Source organism: Ranitomeya variabilis, chromosome 4, assembly GCF_051348905.1.
Source record: "Ranitomeya variabilis isolate aRanVar5 chromosome 4, aRanVar5.hap1, whole genome shotgun sequence".
Classification (NCBI taxonomy): Eukaryota; Metazoa; Chordata; class Amphibia; order Anura; family Dendrobatidae; genus Ranitomeya; species Ranitomeya variabilis.
Genome location: NC_135235.1, coordinates 727,577,852 through 727,596,412, shown reverse-complemented (window position 1 = coordinate 727,596,412; position 18,561 = coordinate 727,577,852). Strand labels below are relative to the sequence as shown.

Here is an 18,561-nt window from a genome sequence, read left to right as displayed (position 1 = left end):
ATTTTATTATTGTCCCTATCTATGGGGGTGATAAAGGGGGGGGTTTATTTATTATTTTTTCTATTTTGATCGCTGTGATAGAACCTACCACAGCGATCAAAATGTACTTGTAAGGAATCTGTCGGCTGGCAGATTCGGCGGGCGTACTGAGCATGCGCCCGCCATTTTGGAAGATGGCGGCGCCCAGCGAGGGGACGTACGGACACCGGGAGGATCGGTAAGTATGAAGGGGTGGTGGGGGGGTGGATTGGAGCACAGGGGGGGGTGATCGGACCACAGGGGGGGGTGAATCTAAACAAGGAGGGAGCGGACAGCAGGACGGGGGAGCCGGCAGGCGGACGGAGGGGACCGGACCCCATAACGGAGGACTGGGGGGGCGATCGGTGGGGTGGGGGGGGCTCACATCAGTGTTTCCAGCCATGGCCGATGATATTGCAGCATCGGCCATGGCTGGATTGTAATATTTCACCAGTTTTTTAGGTGAAATATTACAAATCGCTCTGATTGGCAGTTTCACTTTCAACAGCCAATCAGAGCGATCGTAGCCACGGGGGGGTGAAGCCACCCCCCCTGGGCTGAAGCACCACTCCCCCTGTCACTGCAGATCGGGTAAAATGGGAGTTAACCCCTTCACCCGATCTGCAGGGACGCGATCATTCCATGACGCCACATTGGCGTCATGGGTCGGATTGGCACGGGTTTTCATGACGCCTACGTGGCGTCATGGGTCGGGAAGGGGTTAAGAAAGTGTGGACTGCAACTGTGTCATGTCGTGAGCAATCACTGATTATGCACAAGCTGATGTTCTGCGCAGCTTCACCATTTAACTCCTTGAAGTAAATTACAAATGGGTGTACTGTAGCTTGACTATTTTCCCAGTGGAAACCTTGAATAGCATCTTGAACAATAAATGAGTAATTTTCAGCAAAGTCCATAAGGATCACAAGCTCTCCAGGTCTCAGATTTTCCTTCAACGATTTCAGATAGCAACTTTGATGCTTGGCGATGTAGTGATGGCTACAAAGTTTAGAAATTTTCAAAACCAATTCTTCAATGAAATCTTCTATAGTCAGTTGTTTGGTATCAAGAGTGTCTCGATCAGTGTGAATCCATTGTTTGAACTCAATAATATCTTCAGGGTCACTGTTGACAGACACATTGACTAGAAATTCTTTTAAAACTTCAGGACCCGGGCATTTATCACAATGGCCAAGCGTACAGTCCTTGGATTCATTTCCACAGACCATTTTGCATATGAGCTCTTTGTAGTCATCATTGATTGGGCATGCTGCAAGCATTAGTTTGACATTTTGGTGAATGGTACACACACAAACGGAATGTGTTCCAGCAGTTCCAACGGTTACGCACCACTTTGGCCGAAGCTCACAAAACTTGGAAAATCCAATTTCAGGGCCATTCCGATCCCAATAGGCAACAAACATTTTCCTCATATTGCTCAGTAATAGTCACTTTTGCATCTGCTTTTATTCCCCTGCTATTCGCACTGACACATAGTCTTTTTTACCAGGGCACATTCGACTGAATTCACCTTTTTCTTCACTTCCTCAGAAAGTTTCTTGCTACACTTGACTCTAGGTAAGGCTAAGCTCCCATGTTCACATTTAAGCTTTCGAGCTTGTTTGACCATTCGTTCAGAGACACCGAAATTCATCTGATATAGCCTTAGCGACTATTAGTCGCTATTATTAAAAGCGACTATTACTGAGCAATATGAGGGAAATGTTTGTTGCCTATCGGGATCGGAATGGCCCTGAAATTGGATTTTCCAAGTTTTGTGAGCTTCGGCCAAAGTGGTGCGTAACCGTTGGATCTGCTGGAAAAAATTCCGTTTGTGTGTGTACCATTCACCAAAATGTCAAACTAATGCTTGCAGCATGCCCAATCAATGATGACTACAAAGAGCTCATATGCAAAATTGTCTGTGGAATTGAATCCAAGGACTGTATGCTTGGCCGTTGTTATAAATGCCCGGGTCCTGAAGTTTTAAAAGAATTTCTAGTCAATGTGTTTGTCAGTGACCCTGAAGATATTATTGAGTTCAAACAATGGATTCACACTGATCGAGTAACTCTTTATACCAAACAACTGACTATAGAAGATTTCATTGAAGAATTGGTTTTGAAAATTTCTAAACTTTGTAGCCATCACTACATCGCCAAGCATCAAAGTTTCTATCTGAAATCGTTAAAGGAAAATCTGAGACCTGGAAAGCTTGTGATCCTTATGGACTTTGCTGAAAATTACTCATTTATTGTTCAAGATGCCATTCAAGGTTTCCACTGGGAAAATAGTCAAGCTACAGTACACCCATTTGTAATTTACTTCAAGGAGTTAATGGTGAAGCTGCGCAGAACATCAGCTTGTGCATAAATCAGTGATTGCTCATGACATGACAGTTGCAGTCCACACGTTCTTAACAGTAATTGTGGAGTATCTCAAGACTCATCTATGGGATTCATCATATCCACTACTTCAGCGATGGACCTGCAGCCCAGTACAAACATTTCAAAATTTTTCTCAACTTGTGCCACCACAATGCTGATTTCAATATCAGCGCTGAATGGAATTGTTTTTGGTACCAGTCATGGAAAGTCGCCCTGTGATGGGATTGGAGGGACAGCAAAGAGGTTGGCAGCTCTGTTGTGAATTCTGCCCTTGGGCTCCCTCCGGTGGTTTTAAGTGGAACTGCTGCTCCTTGGATTTAGCTTTAGCAGCTGCTTCCACTGATCGCCTCTCCTGCTCTGCTATTTAGCCTGGCTCTAATCTTCAGCCAGTGCCAGCTGTCAATGTTTCTTGGTTGGATTCAGATCTCTCCTTGGATTTCCCTGATAGTCTGTCCAGTTCAGCAAAGATAAGTCCTTGGCAAATATATATATATATATGGGCAAAGTTTGGCATAAATTTTATGCGACGCGTTTTTCAAGCTACTTTGACACAAATTTGCGGCCGAAATATTGTTTTGTCATAGCCGGTAATAATTTTATCGTATTTAGCAGCAAAAGTTGAGCTAGTATGCCAAATTTCAGCATCACAGCCAGTATAGAACTCTAATGGCTATGTGCCAAAGTTTGCAAAATCCTCTTAGCTGAAGCCGCAGGCTTGGTGGAACCTCCAGTGAAAGGTCAACAGTGCCCAATGTATTTGAGATCTGGCCCTAAAAATTTACAGAACCTCTTTTCAAACATACATGTACATCCTTATAAATTTTCAGCAAAATCGGAGACGGTCGAGTGAGGACCACTGGTCCACTTGACATGGAATGACCCATGTTGTATCATCGCACTGATGAGAGATGTTTAATAAAAAATGTCAAATTAAAAAAAAATCAGTTTTAGCAACAAGAAATATCCGTCACTATATGGAAAGCAGAGTCACTGCACAATGTTAGTTAAGTCACGTCCATAACTACTTTATTATACTCTATTATCCTATATGACTCCATATAATATCTGAGTTTCACATTTTGTATTGAAGAACTGAAATAAATTAACTTTTTGATGATATTCTAATTTTGTGAGATGCACCTGAATGTGTGGGGGTACGGTGAAACTGTGGAAATATCTTTTGTGTGAGACATGCTAATACTGTGGAAACATTATACTGTGTGAGTGGCATCATATATACTGTATAAGGCAGAGGTGTCAAACTGCATTCCTCGAGGGCCTCAAACCATGAGTGTTTTCAAGATTTCCTTAGCATTCCACAAGGTGCTGGAATCATTCTGTGCAGGTGATTAAATTTTCACCTGTGCAATACAAGGAAATCCTGAAAACATGACCTGTTTGCGGCCCTCGAGGAATGCAGTTTGACACCTCTGGTATAAGGGGTGTAAAATGGTGTGTCATAAGGAGAATGAATCGTCATGGCTGTGCTGCATTTGTACAAAATAACTGCCATCAGCCATCCAGAAGGGACCCTGTGGAATCAATGGGAAAACGGAGAGTTTCAGGAAGAAAGAGTCTACAAGGTACACCAGATTATGTGACCTTGATGACAGTTTCCTGTTATTATGAAGGTCATAGCCCCAAAGCCAGAACAGATTTGGTGCCAAGCAAAACAATGGGGTGCTAGGGAGGAATTTGAGGTACCAGGCCATGGTAAAGTGCCCGAGGCAGTTGGTTGTGGAGGCAGAACCCAGGTGGCACCAGATGAGTCCCAGAGTCCAGACTACGCCAGCCAAGGCCCGAGAACCAGACCTGCACCAGTCAAGACCCAGAGTCCAAACTATGCCTGTCAAGGCCTGAGAACCTGACCTGTGCCGGTCAAGACCCGGAGTCCAGACTACGTCAGCCAAGGCCCGAGAACCAGACCTGTTCTGGTCAAAACCCGGAGTCCAGAATAAGACTGTCGAGGCCTGAGAACCTGACCTGCGCCGGTCAAGACCCAGAGTCCAAACTATGCCAGGCAAGAGCAGAGTCACAGCTCTTATTTCTTCTGGCACAAGACACATCTGCCTTTGGTCAAGCACTGAAGATCTGTGAGGAGAGTCCACTCAGTAGTATATGCCTGCAGTGAAGAGCAGGAGGCTCCAGTGAGCAGGGCCATTGCTTCCAGCACTGATGTCAGTACAGGTAAAGAAGAAAAATAACAGCACCAGGTGATTTCCATAAAAAAAATCACATTTGTCACTTTTTATTTAATCCATAGTTTACAAAAAGTTAAAAACTGAAAGTCTGAAGCGCGTTAGACGTGTGGGGGATGTTTGCCTCTTGACATTTAATGACATGTATCTTTTTATCTTTTTGCAAACTATGGATTAAATAAAAAGACAAATGTGATTTTTTTATGGAAATCACCTGGTGCTGTTTATTTTCTTCTTTGCCTGCATTTACAAGTTGATTCCAGCCATATTGAACCTGGCAACCGTGGTCCTGTGATACTCTGGTGAGCACTGATTAATTCCTTTTTCCCTTTCATTATGTTGAGTCAGTACAGGTGTTGGTCCAGGGTGTACAAGAGACAAGGTGAAAGATGACTGAAGTGAAGGCGGCCCAGCGAGCCCTGATAGGCTTTATTAGGAGGACTTATGGTCTAACGGGAAGAGGCGGAGACCCCACTATGGCCGGTGTTTGCAGAGTAGAGTGTTGTCGACTATATGTGTCAGGAAAATCCCCCTTGTCAGTAGCTAAAGTCACATGTGGTTAGAGGCTGCTATTAGTGAGAGTGAGGCGGAGAATTCATTGTGTATCTGATATTGGATATTTCACCTCGTAATCACCCTGTTCTGCATTATTCACTGTTGTCATAGTGACCACAATTCCCATTATCAGGAAATAAATAATTATATTGGTTACTTCCGCCTTGTGTTTGTCGGTGTGTTGTATCCGGTCACCTGATTATAGGGGCATAATGGGGGCATTATACTGTGTGGGGGCATCATATATACTGCATAAGGGGCATATTGGGGGCATTATACTGTGTGGGGGCATCTTATATACTGCATAAGGGGCATATTGGGGGCATTATACTGTGTGGGGGGCATCATATATACTGCATAAGGGGCATATTGGGGGCATTACACTGTGTGGGGGCATCATATATACTGCATAAGGGGCATATTGGGGGCATTATACTGTGTGGGGGCATCATATATACTGCATAAGGGGCATATTGGGGGCATTACACTGTGTGGGGCCAAGAAAGGGCCCTGTACTGTGAGAACAATCCGCTACCTCACTTCCTGTCCTCCATAGTTGGGTCGTATGTATTAATTACAGGAAATAGAACAAAAATACAATGATTCCTATAAAGTGGCAACAAAAACCCCAAAAGAGTCCCAGTGCTGAAGGGGTTAATGTCTCCCCGGCGTTCAGTAATGGGGAATCTCCAGCACTTACCTTCACCTGCAGAGCCGCTCACGATATATATGGCTGCTCTGTGTGCACAGGACCTGTGATAAGATCACAGGAGGGGAGGAGTCAGGGGTCACATGATCAGGGGCCTCAGGGAATGAGATCTGTAGTGCAGACGCTACATGGAAGCTTCTCCTCAGTCAGTGACTTTCCCGCCATTATTCCCCCTGACTACTGGCACAATTACCTCACGCCGCCTTTTCTACACAGTGTTATGTGTGGGATGTAACGTGTGATTTCTCTGGAGACAAATAGACCCCACACATGAGGGGATTATCACCACCGGATTCAAGTTAGTCTGCAGTTAGCTATTAGATATTAGTTAGTTATTCGATTTTCATGTATGGCAGTTAGCTATTAGTTATTAGTTAGCTATTCGATTTTCCATGCATGGGGAATTATACATAGAGTGGATATTGTTTGGGTAAAATTTTGATCAGGACTTTGAGATGTTTATTTTGCCTACTTGTGGTCCTGGGTTATTCACATAAATCTCTTTTGTCGCACATAATCAAACGCACTCAATCGTACGTAAGTTCAATTTGAAAAGAGGTACCCTGGACCACTAGTACTCAAAATGAACATATCAATGTCCTGAACAATATTTACCAAAAAAAATATCAACTATGTGTAGTTCAGAAGTTATTCACGTAAATCGCTTATGTCGCGAATAAACAAACGCACTCAATCGTCCGTAAGTTCAATTTGAAAATAGGTACCCTGGACTACTAGCACTCAAAATGACCAGCTCAATGTCCTGAACAATATTTATTGCCAAAAAAAATATCAAGTCTATGTGTAGTTCAGAAGTTATTCACGTAAATCGCTTATGTCGCGAATAAACAAACGCACTCAATCGTACGTAAGTTCAATTTGAAAAGAGGTACCCAGGACCACTAGTACTCAAAATGAACATATCAATGTCCTGAACAATATTTACCAAAAAAAATATCAACTCTATGTGTAGTTCAGAAGTTATTCACGTAAATCGCTTATGTCGCGAATAAACAAACGCACTCAATCGTCCGTAAGTTCAATTTGAAAAGAGGTACCCTGGACCACTAGCACTCAAAATGACCAGCTCAATGTCCTGAAAAATATTTGCCAAAAAAAATATCAAGTCTATGTGTAGTTCAGAAGTTATTCAGGTAAATCGCTTATGTCGCAAATAAACAAACGCACTCAATCGTCCGTAAGTTCAATTTGAAAAGAGGTACCCTGGACCACTAGCACTCAAAATGACCAGCTCAAGGTCCTGAAGAATATTTGCCAAAAAAAATATCAAGTCTATGTGTAGTTCAGAAGTTATTCACGTAAATCGCTTATGTCGCGAATAAACAAACGCACTCAATCGTCCGTAAGTTCAATTTGAAAAGAGGTACCCTGGACCACTAGCACTCAAAATGACCAGCTCAATGTCCTAAACAATATTTGCCAAAAAAAATATCAAGTCTATGTGTAGTTCAGAAGTTATTCACGTAAATCGCTAATGTCGCAAATAAACAAACGCACTCAATCGTACGTCAGTTCAATTTGAAAATAGGTACCCTGGACTACTAGCACTCAAAATGACCAGCTCAATGTCCTGAACAATATTTGCCAAAAAAAATATCAAGTCTATGTGTAGTTCAGAAGTTATTCACGTAAATCGCTTATGTCGCGAATAAACAAACGCACTCAATCGTCCGTAAGTTCAATTTGAAAAGAGGTACCCTGGACTACTAGCACTCAAAATGACCAGCTCAATGTCCTGAACAATATTTGCCAAAAAAAATATCAAGTCTATGTGTAGTTCAGAAGTTATTCACGTAAATCGCTTATGTCGCGAATAAACAAACGCACTCAATCGTCCGTAAGTTCAATTTGAAAAGAGGTACCCTGGACTACTAGCACTCAAAATGACCAGCTCAATGTCCTGAACAATATTTGCCCAAAAAAAATCAAGTCTATGTGTAGTTCAGAAGTTATTCACGTAAATCGCTTATGTCGCGAATAAACAAACGCACTCAATCGTACGTAAGTTCAATTTGAAAATAGGTACCCGGGACCACTAGTACTCAAAATGACCGGCTCAATGTCCTGAAAAATATTTGCCAAAAAAAATATCAAGTCTATGTGTAGTTCAGAAGTTATTCACGTAAATCGCTTATGTCGCGAATAAACAAACGCACTCAATCGTACGTAAGTTCAATTTGAAAAGAGGTACCCTGGACCACTAGTACTCAAAATGAACATATCAATGTCCTGAACAATATTTACCAAAAAAAATATCAAGTCTATGTGTAGTTCAGAAGTTATTCACGTAAATCGCTTATGTCGCGAATAAACAAACGCACTCAATCGTACGTAAGTTCAATTTGAAAATAGGTACCCTGGACCACTAGCACTCAAAATGACCAGCTCAATGTCCTGAACAATATTTGCCAAAAAAAATATCAAGTCTATGTGTAGTTCAGAAGTTATTCACGTAAATCGCTTATGTCGCGAATAAACAAACGCACTCAATCGTACGTAAGTTCAATTTGAAAATAGGTACCCAGGACCACTAGTACTCAAAATGACCGGCTCAATGTCCTGAAAAATATTTGCCAAAAAAAATATCAAGTCTATGTGTAGTTCAGAAGTTATTCACGTAAATCGCTTATGTCGCGAATAAACAAACGCACTCAATCGTACGTAAGTTCAATTTGAAAAGAGGTACCCAGGACCACTAGTACTCAAAATGAACAAATCGATGTCCTGAACAATATTTGCCAAAAAAAATATCAAGTCTATGTGTAGTTCAGAAGTTATTCACGTAAATCGCTTATGTCGCGAATAAACAAACGCACTCAATCGTACGTAAGTTCAATTTGAAAATAGGTACCCAGGACCACTAATACTCAAAGTGACCGGCTCAATGTCCTGAAAAATATTTGCCAAAAAAAAAATCAAGTCTATGTGTAGTTCAGAAGTTATTCACGTAAATCGCTTATGTCGCGAATAAACAAACGCACTCAATCGTACGTAAGTTCAATTTGAAAATAGGTACCCAGGACCACTAGTACTCAAAATGACCGGCTCAATGTCCTGAAAAATATTTGCCCAAAAAAATATCAAGTCTATGTGTAGTTCAGAAGTTATTCACGTAAATCGCTTATGTCGCGAATAAACAAACGCACTCAATCGTACGTAAGTTCAATTTGAAAAGAGGTACCCAGGACCACTAGTACTCAAAATGAACAAATCGATGTCCTGAACAATATTTGCCAAAAAAAATATCAAGTCTATGTGTAGTTCAGAAGTTATTCACGTAAATCGCTTATGTCGCGAATAAACAAACGCACTCAATCGTACGTAAGTTCAATTTGAAAAGAGGTACCCTTGACCACTAGTACTCAAAATGAACATATCAATGTCCTAAACAATATTTACCAAAAAAAATATCAAGTCTATGTGTAGTTCAGAAGTTATTCACGTAAATCGCTTATGTCGCGAATAAACAAACGCACTCAATCGTATGTAAGTTCAATTTGAAAATAGGTACCCAGGACCACTAGTACTCAAAGTGACCGGCTCAATGTCCTGAAAAATATTTGCCAAAAAAAATATCAAGTCTATGTGTAGTTCAGAAGTTATTCACGTAAATCGCTTATGTCGCGAATAAACAAACGCACTCAATCGTACGTAAGTTCAATTTGAAAATAGGTACCCAGGACCACTAGTACTCAAAATGACCGGCTCAATGTCCTGAAAAATATTTGCCAAAAAAAATATCAAGTCTATGTGTAGTTCAGAAGTTATTCACGTAAATCGCTTATGTCGCGAATAAACAAACGCACTCAATCGTACGTAAGTTCAATTTGAAAATAGGTACCCAGGACCACTAGTACTCAAAATGACCGGCTCAATGTCCTGAAAAATATTTGCCAAAAAAAATATCAAGTCTATGTGTAGTTCAGAAGTTATTCACGTAAATCGCTTATGTCGCGAATAAACAAACGCACTCAATCGTACGTAAGTTCAATTTGAAAAGAGGTACCCAGGACCACTAGTACTCAAAATGAACAAATCGATGTCCTGAACAATATTTGCCAAAAAAAATATCAAGTCTATGTGTAGTTCAGAAGTTATTCACGTAAATCGCTTATGTCGCGAATAAGAAAACGCACTCAATCGTACGTAAGTTCAATTTGAAAAGAGGTACCCTGGACCACTAGTACTCAAAATGAACATATCAATGTCCTGAACAATATTTACCAAAAAAAATATCAAGTCTATGTGTTGTTCAGAAGTTATTCACGTAAATCGCTTATGTCGCGAATAAACAAACGCACTCAATCGTACGTAAGTTCAATTTGAAAATAGGTACCCTGGACTACTAGCACTCAAAATGACCAGCTCAATGTCCTGAACAATATTTGCCAAAAAAAATATCAAGTCTATGTGTAGTTCAGAAGTTATTCACGTAAATCGCTTATGTCGCGAATAAACAAACGCACTCAATCGTACGTAAGTTCAATTTGAAAATAGGTACCCTGGACCACTAGCACTCAAAATGACCAGCTCAATGTCCTGAACAATATTTGCCAAAAAAAATATCAAGTCTATGTGTAGTTCAGAAGTTATTCACGTAAATCGCTTATGTCGCGAATAAACAAACGCACTCAATCGTACGTAAGTTCAATTTGAAAAGAGGTACCCAGGACCACTAGTACTCAAAATGAACAAATCGATGTCCTGAACAATATTTGCCAAAAAAAATATCAAGTCTATGTGTAGTTCAGAAGTTATTCACGTAAATCGCTTATGTCGCGAATAAACAAACGCACTCAATCGTACGTAAGTTCAATTTGAAAAGAGGTACCCAGGACCACTAGTACTCAAAATGAACATATCAATGTCCTGAACAATATTTACCAAAAAAAATATCAACTCTATGTGTAGTTCAGAAGTTATTCACGTAAATCGCTTATGTCGCGAATAAACAAACGCACTCAATCGTACGTAAGTTCAATTTGAAAATAGGTACCCTGGACTACTAGCACTCAAAATGACCAGCTCAATGTCCTGAACAATATTTGCCAAAAAAAATATCAAGTCTATGTGTAGTTCAGAAGTTATTCACGTAAATCGCTTATGTCGCGAATAAACAAACGCACTCAATCGTACGCAAGTTCAATTTGAAAAGAGGTACCCTTGACCACTAGTACTCAAAATGAACATATCAATGTCCTGAACAATATTTACCAAAAAAAATATCAAGTCTATGTGTAGTTCAGAAGTTATTCACGTAAATCGCTTATGTCGCGAATAAACAAACGCACTCAACCGTACGTAAGTTCAATTTGAAAAGAGGTACCCTTGACCACTAGTACTCAAAATGAACATATCAATGTCCTGAACAATATTTACCAAAAAAAATATCAACTCTATGTGTAGTTCAGAAGTTATTCACGTAAATCGCTTATGTCGCGAATAAACAAACGCACTCAATCGTACGTAAGTTCAATTTGAAAATAGGTACCCTGGACTACTAGCACTCAAAATGACCAGCTCAATGTCCTGAACAATATTTGCCAAAAAAAAATCAAGTCTATGTGTAGTTCAGAAGTTATTCACGTAAATCGCTTATGTCGCGAATAAACAAACGCACTCAATCGCACGTAAGTTCAATTTGAAAAGAGGTACCCTGGACTACTAGCACTCAAAATGACCAGCTCAATGTCCTGAACAATATTTGCCAAAAAAAATATCAAGTCTATGTGTAGTTCAGAAGTTATTCACGTAAATCGCTTATGTCGCGAATAAACAAACGCACTCAATCTAACAAATTTTGCCCCCAAAATTCAGAACTCTATGTATTTTTGAAGAATTATACAAAATATGCTAACTCCACATGTGAAACATTTTATCGGTACCTCACTGTTTGCTATCACAACTTACTTGAAGTTTCCATAAGGGCTTAACCCACTAATCTATGGTTAATTCAAGGGTTGTTGAACAGATGCTAAGTTTGTGTGTGAAATTACACTTAATAAAGTTTTATGTCATCAATTTATTTATATGTAATTGTATCGTCATTCTTAACCTTTTTTTAACTTTACATAGTGGTTCTTGTGTAGACATGGGGGTCAGTGGGTGCTCTCGTCCGCTGTCCCGACCACCTTTACAAAGACAGCATGGACCATGGCTCATCCCAACTGAACGCCCGACCTCCTCAACAGTGGGTGGAACACTACTCATACAACACAGGGTGACGGAATCACAATATTAAGACTTTCTGGGATCTCCAAACAATTAATGGCATATATCACACAACCAGCAAAACACAAAATGTAACAGGCAACAGTTTCTCACCCTTCCACTGGCTCACCAGGGAGTATAACATCCATTCATCAGAGCTTCCAGGGCTACTTACTCCAAGCCAGCAGCACCCCGCTTTCGGCGGGCACCCACCGAGAACGGAATAATGCCAGATTTAGGAATCTGACTGAGTACCGCAAATTCTGTAGTCAGGTGACTGGATTGTCCCAAGATGGATACCATCCTTATGTAGTCTTTGATCTCTCATCCGAATCCTTGCATTCGATGCTAAAGTCCATTTAGTCTTATAATCCATGTTCGGTTATGGCCTGCCAATCGGATCCGCAGATCAAAAATTGGTACCATGCAGCAAGAGAGAGTTGGTCACTGGACAGTCCTTCTATACCCCTGAGCTCTCAATTCAGACTTGGGTCTTCATGATTGGTGGAATAAGAGTGTGCTAGATTGGCTAGATTCCAAGCCGCAAACATAATATCCTTAGTACTAATGGTGTCTAAGGGTACTGTCACACAGTACCATTTTGATCGCTACGACGGCACGATCCGTGACGTCGCAGCGATCGTATGATTATCGCTCCAGCGTCGTAGACTGCTGTCACACACGTTGCAATCACGGCGCTGGAGCGATGCCGAAGTCCCCGGTAACCAGGGTAAACATCGGGTAACTAAGCGCAGGGCCGCGCTTAGTAACCCGATGTTTACCGTGGTTACCAGCGTAAAAGTAAAAAAAAACAAACAGTACATACTTACATTCCGGTGTCTGTCCCCGGCGTTCTGCTTCTCTCCACTGTGTAAGCGCCATAGCCGGCAAGCACAGCGGTGACGTCAGACGTCACCGCTGTGCTCGCTTTCCGGCTGGCAGACGCTCACACAGTGGAGAGAAGCTGAGACGCCGGGGACAGACACCGGAATGTGAGTATGTACTGTTTGTTTTTTTTTTACTTTTACGCTGGTAACCACGGTAAACATCGGGTTACTAAGCGCGGCCCTGCGCTTAGTTACCCGATGTTTACCCTGGTTACAAGCGAACACATCGCTGGATCGCTGTCACACACAACGATCCAGCGATGTCAGCGGGTGATCAAGCGACGAAAGAAAGTTCCACACGATCTGCTACGACGTACGATTCTCAGCAGGATCCCTGATCGCTGCTGCGTGTCAGACACTGCGATATCGTAACGATATCGCTAGAACGTCACGAATCGTACCGTCGTAGCGATCAAAATGGTACTGTGTGACAGTACCCTAACAGAGATGAAATAGAGTCAGCTAATTTACATAGAATCGAGCAATACAATGAAAGGTTAGCATAATTGATTTATACGAGTCTGTGACCTTCCCTGGCAAAGGTAATTACATGAGTCAACAGGAACTGTAAACCTAGACTCCTAAAGGTACCTTCACATTAAGCGACGCTGCAGCGATAGCGACAACGATGCCGATCGCTGCAGCGTCGCTGTTTGGTCGCTGTAGAGCTGTCACACAGACCGCTCTCCAGCGACCAACGATGCCGAGGTCCCCGGGTAACCAGGGTAAACATCGGGTTGCTAAGCGCAGGGCCGCGCTTAGAAACCCGATGTTTACCCTGGTTACCAGCATAAAATGTAAAAAAAACAAACAGTACATACTTACATTCGCGTCCCCCGGAGTCCGCTTCCTGCACTGACTGAGCGCCGGCCCTAACAGCAGAGCGGTAACGTCACCGCTGTGCTGTACTTTCACTTTCACTTTACGGCGCTCAGTCAGTGTGGGAAGCGGACGCCGGGGGATGCGAAGGTGAGTATGTAGTGTTTGTTTTTTTTACATTTTACACTGGTAACCAGGGTAAACATCGGGTTACTAAGCGCGGCCCTGTGCTTAGTAACCCGATGTTTACCCTGGTTACCAGTGTAAAACATCGCTGGTATCGTTGCTTTTGGTGTCAAACACGACGATACACGCCGGTCTGACGACCAAATAAAGTTCTGAACTTTGTTCAACGACCAGCGATATCACAGCAGGATCCTGATCGCTGCTGCCTGTCACACTCAACGATATCGCTATCCAGGACGCTGCAACGTCACGGATCGCTAGCGATATCGTTTAGTGTGAAGGTACCTTTAAGGTACCGTCACATTAACGCTAAGTTCACACGTTGCAGAATTGTCGCGGAAATTTCCGCGGCAATTCTGCGCCTCCTGCCGCGGGAATATCGCATGCAGAATTAGCATGCATATACCCGCAGAAAACTAGCGTTTTGCAAGCATAATTAGCTTGCAGAATGCTAGAGTTTTCCAAGCGATCTGTAGCATCGCTTGGAAAACTGACTGACAGGTTGGTCACACTTGTCAAACAGAGTGTTTGACAAGTGTGACCAACTTTTTACTATAGATGCAGCCTATGCCGCATCTATAGTAAAAGATAGAATGTTTAAAAATAATAAAAAAAATTAAAAAAATGGTTATACTCACCTGCAGACCTCAGCGCCGTCCGTTCCTATAGCTGTTGTGCGGTGAAGGGCCTGAGATGACGTCATTGGTCGCGTGAGCGGTCACATGCGGTCTCGCGACCAATCACAAGACACTGACGTCATCGCAGGTCCTTCACCGCCCAGCAGCTATAGGAACCGAAGCGGCAGCGTGCAGCGGAGAGGCTGGAAGACTGCGGGGGACATCGAGGGTGAGTATATCGATATTTTTTATTTTTATTGTTTTATTTTTTACCAATTATATGGTGCCCAGTCCGTGGAGGAGAGTCTCCTCTCCTCCACCCTGGGTACCAACCGCACTTGATCTGCTTGCTTCCCGCATAGTGTGCACAGCCCCGTGCGGGAAGTAAGCAGATCAATGCACTCCTATGGGTGCAGAATCGCCGCGATTCCGCAATTTTAATGAACATGCTGCGTTTTTTTCTGGAATGCGATTCCGCTCAGGAAAAAAATGCAGCATGTGCACAAAAAATGCGGAATGCATTCTATTACATAGGATGCTTAATGTTAGCGTTTTTTTTGCGGGTTTTATAGCGTTTTTATAGCGAAAAACCGCAAAAAAACCGCAAAAAATATGCTACGTGTGCACACAGCCTTAGCGACGCTGCAGCGATACAGACAACGATCCCGATCGCTGCAGCGTCGCTGTTTGGTCGCTGGAGAGCTGTCACACAGACCGCTCTCCAGCGACCAACGATGCCGAGGTCCCCGGGTAACCAGGGTAAACATCGGGTTACTAAGTGCGGCCCTGCGCTTAGCAACCCGATGTTTACCCTGGTTACCCGGGGACTTCGCATAGTTGGTCGCTGGAGAGCTGTCTGTGTGACAGCTCTCCAGCGACCTCACAGCGACGCTGCAGCGATCGGGATCGTTGTCTAGATCGCTGCAGCGTCGCTAAATGTGACGGTACCTTTAGGTCGGGGTCACACTTGCAAGAAACTCGCATGAGTCTCGCACCTCGATACCCGACACTGGCGCCAGCACTCGGGACCGGAGTGTGCGGCTGCATGTATTTCTATGTAGCTGAACGCTCCAGGCCCGAGTGCCGGCGGTAGTGAAGGGTATTGAGGCGAGAGACTCGTGTGAGTTTCTCGCAAGTGGGACCCCAGCCTTGAAAGAAATATGTTTAATTTAAAAAAAATGAAAAAAAAAAATTGGTGCCAGTGAGGGAAAGCCAGCGACTGGGGGACCAATGTTTGTAGCCTGGGAAGGGGTTAATACCCATAGATCTTTCCAGGCTATTAATATCAGCTCGCAGCTGTATATTTTGCCTTTACTGGCTATAAAAATAGGGGGACCCCCCCAAAAAATGACGTTGGTGTCCCCTTATAATTTATAGCCAGAAAGGCTACGCAGACAGCTGCGGGCTGATATTCATAGCCTAGAGAGGGACCATGGATATTGGCCCCTCCTGGCTGCAAATACCAGCCCGCAGCCGCCCCATAAATGGCGCATCTGTGAGATGCACAAATTTCGGTGCTTAGCCTCTCTCTTCCCACTACCGAGTAGCGGTTGGATATGGGGTAATAAGGGGTTAATGTCACCTTGCTATTGTAAGGTGACATTAAGTCGGATTAATAATGGAGAGGCGTCAATAAGATGCCTATCCATTATTAATCCTAGAGTAGTGAAAGAGTTAAAAACAAAATAAAGACACAGCGAGAAAAATGTTAGTATTTTAGTATTATTAATTTAACCATACTTACCATACTTCAGAGCCTGCAAAAAACGTAAAATAATAAACCGTATACTCCCTGTCCGACGCAGTCCAATTAATAACGAGTGTCCCACGATGATCTCCCCCATAGAACAGTGACATCGGGTGATGTCACTGCTCTAAAGGACCTCCAGTGACACACTGACAGGAGATAATGGCTCCTGCAGTGCATCACTGAGAGGTTACTGTAGTTCACTGGTCTCACTTTATGGCAAAAGCTGCATGGGAACTTTCTCACAGCAATGCCAAAAGTGAGTCTAGGGACTAGATTTTACAGTGGCGGAGGAATACAGTGCGGAAGGATACCTTCCTCCCGTCATTGTATTCCTGGAGCCCCTAGAGAGCGGTCTCATCAGCTGATGCTGCTCTCCACAGGAAATCGTCGTGGGACACTCGTGGATTTCAGCGGACAGGGAGTATATTGTTAGTTTGTTATTTTAATATTTTTTTTACAGATGACACTGGATTCGGGGAACAAAGTGACAAGTTATGGTGAGTATGTACTCTATGTTATATGTACTGTATGTCTATATGTATGTAATGTATGAATGTATTGTATGTATGTAGTATGTATCTAGTATGTATGTTGTATGTATGTGGTATGTTGTATGTATGTAGTATGTTGTATGTATGTTGTATGTAGCATGTATGTATGTATGTAGTATGTTGTATGTATGTATGTAATATGTTTGTAGTATATAGTATGTTGGATGTAGTATGTATGTTGTATGAATGTGGTATGTTGTATTTATGTTGTATGTATGTTCTATTTATGTAGTATGTTGTATGTATGTGGTATGTAGTATGTATGTATGTAGTATGTTGTATGTATGTATGTATGTAGTATGTATGTTTGTGTTGTTTTTTTTACAATCCACACATTAGCCGGATGATGGGACTACTACTGTCCCATCATTGGCTAATGTGTCAATCACTGTCATTGTAGCAGGCATAGCCGATGGGACTTGTCGTACCATCGGACGATGGCTGAACAAAGACACAAAGACCCCCGGAGAGGCCCGCACAGACCCCGGAGAGGCCCGCACAGACCCCGGAGAGGCCCGTACAGACCCCCAAGAGGCCCGTACAGACCCCTGGCAGGCCCACAAAGACCCCCGAGAGGCCCGTACAGACCCTCAGCAGGCCCGCACAGACCCCCGACGGTCACACACAGACCCCGCCCGCACACACAGACATGCAGTCTCCGCCCACGCACCGCCCACACTCCATTATAGTGCATCTTGACATCATTTGAGCAGCCAATCTCAGCCATGCCATTAGTTAACAAGGCTAACATGCCTAACAGGATGTGCCCACACTTCTTAGGATTCTCATTGGCTGAATAGAATAACACTAGCTCATTGCATTATGTGAACTTCTGATTCCGGTATTCGATATTGTAAAAGTATTGGAACTCAGTATCGGAACTCCGATACAGCGAATATCGGCCGCTACACGATATTGCAGTATCGGAATGCTGGAAACAAACATCACTGTCAGAAGTGCAATGGACAGTGAGCTTATTTGTCTATAAGAAGACATTAGATGTCATGGCGTGGTGTGGTTATTTTTACATTTAACATTGATAGAAAACAAAAACAAGTATGTTTCCAAATGAATAACACTCTCCTCTTTGGGCAAATTTATAAATTGTGATATAAGGTATAGCCTTTAACATATAACATAGAAAGCAGATTGTACTGTCTTCCCCTATGAAATAAGTCAAATGAATTAATTTCACAAATGAGCAATTGAGACCCAAAGATTATTATTCTGTGCCATTTATCATTTTCATGGAAACATACTAGGGTTACTTAGGAAATTAAAAAAAACATTCTAATGGACAATGACAGACACAACACTTAATTTGTATTCATGAAATATCAATGTTGTATTACCAAGCTAACCATGTGATTTATATTTTTATTACGTGTTCAGAGTGGCATAGGTATTTAATATTTTAATGTAAGTGTATGTAATGTTTTTTTTAAGTGCTCAGTGTGCCACATTAGGGTTATAATTTAAATGTAACTGCATGTAATGTTATTACGTCACCTTTACAATGGACAACATTCCCTATCACAAAGACTATAAACATGACAACAGACCACACATATTTTCATGCCTAAGCCAACTAGAACGCCAATCATACAACCCTGATGCAAGATAGCCACACAAATTTACGCCCTGCCATAGCTA

At 42.4% G+C, this 18,561-nt stretch overlaps 1 protein-coding gene across 1 annotated transcript in view; it reads right to left on the bottom strand.

Moving 5' to 3' along the window:
- Nucleotides 1-6,049, bottom strand: part of LOC143767935 (uncharacterized) — an 88,912-nt gene extending 82,863 nt beyond the window's left edge. Inside the window, exon 1 of the mRNA XM_077256469.1 lies at nt 5,859-6,049. The gene's annotated coding sequence lies outside the window, so the exon portion shown is untranslated. The remainder of the gene's footprint in view (nt 1-5,858) is intronic.
- Between the last annotated feature and the right edge of the window lie 12,512 nt (nt 6,050-18,561).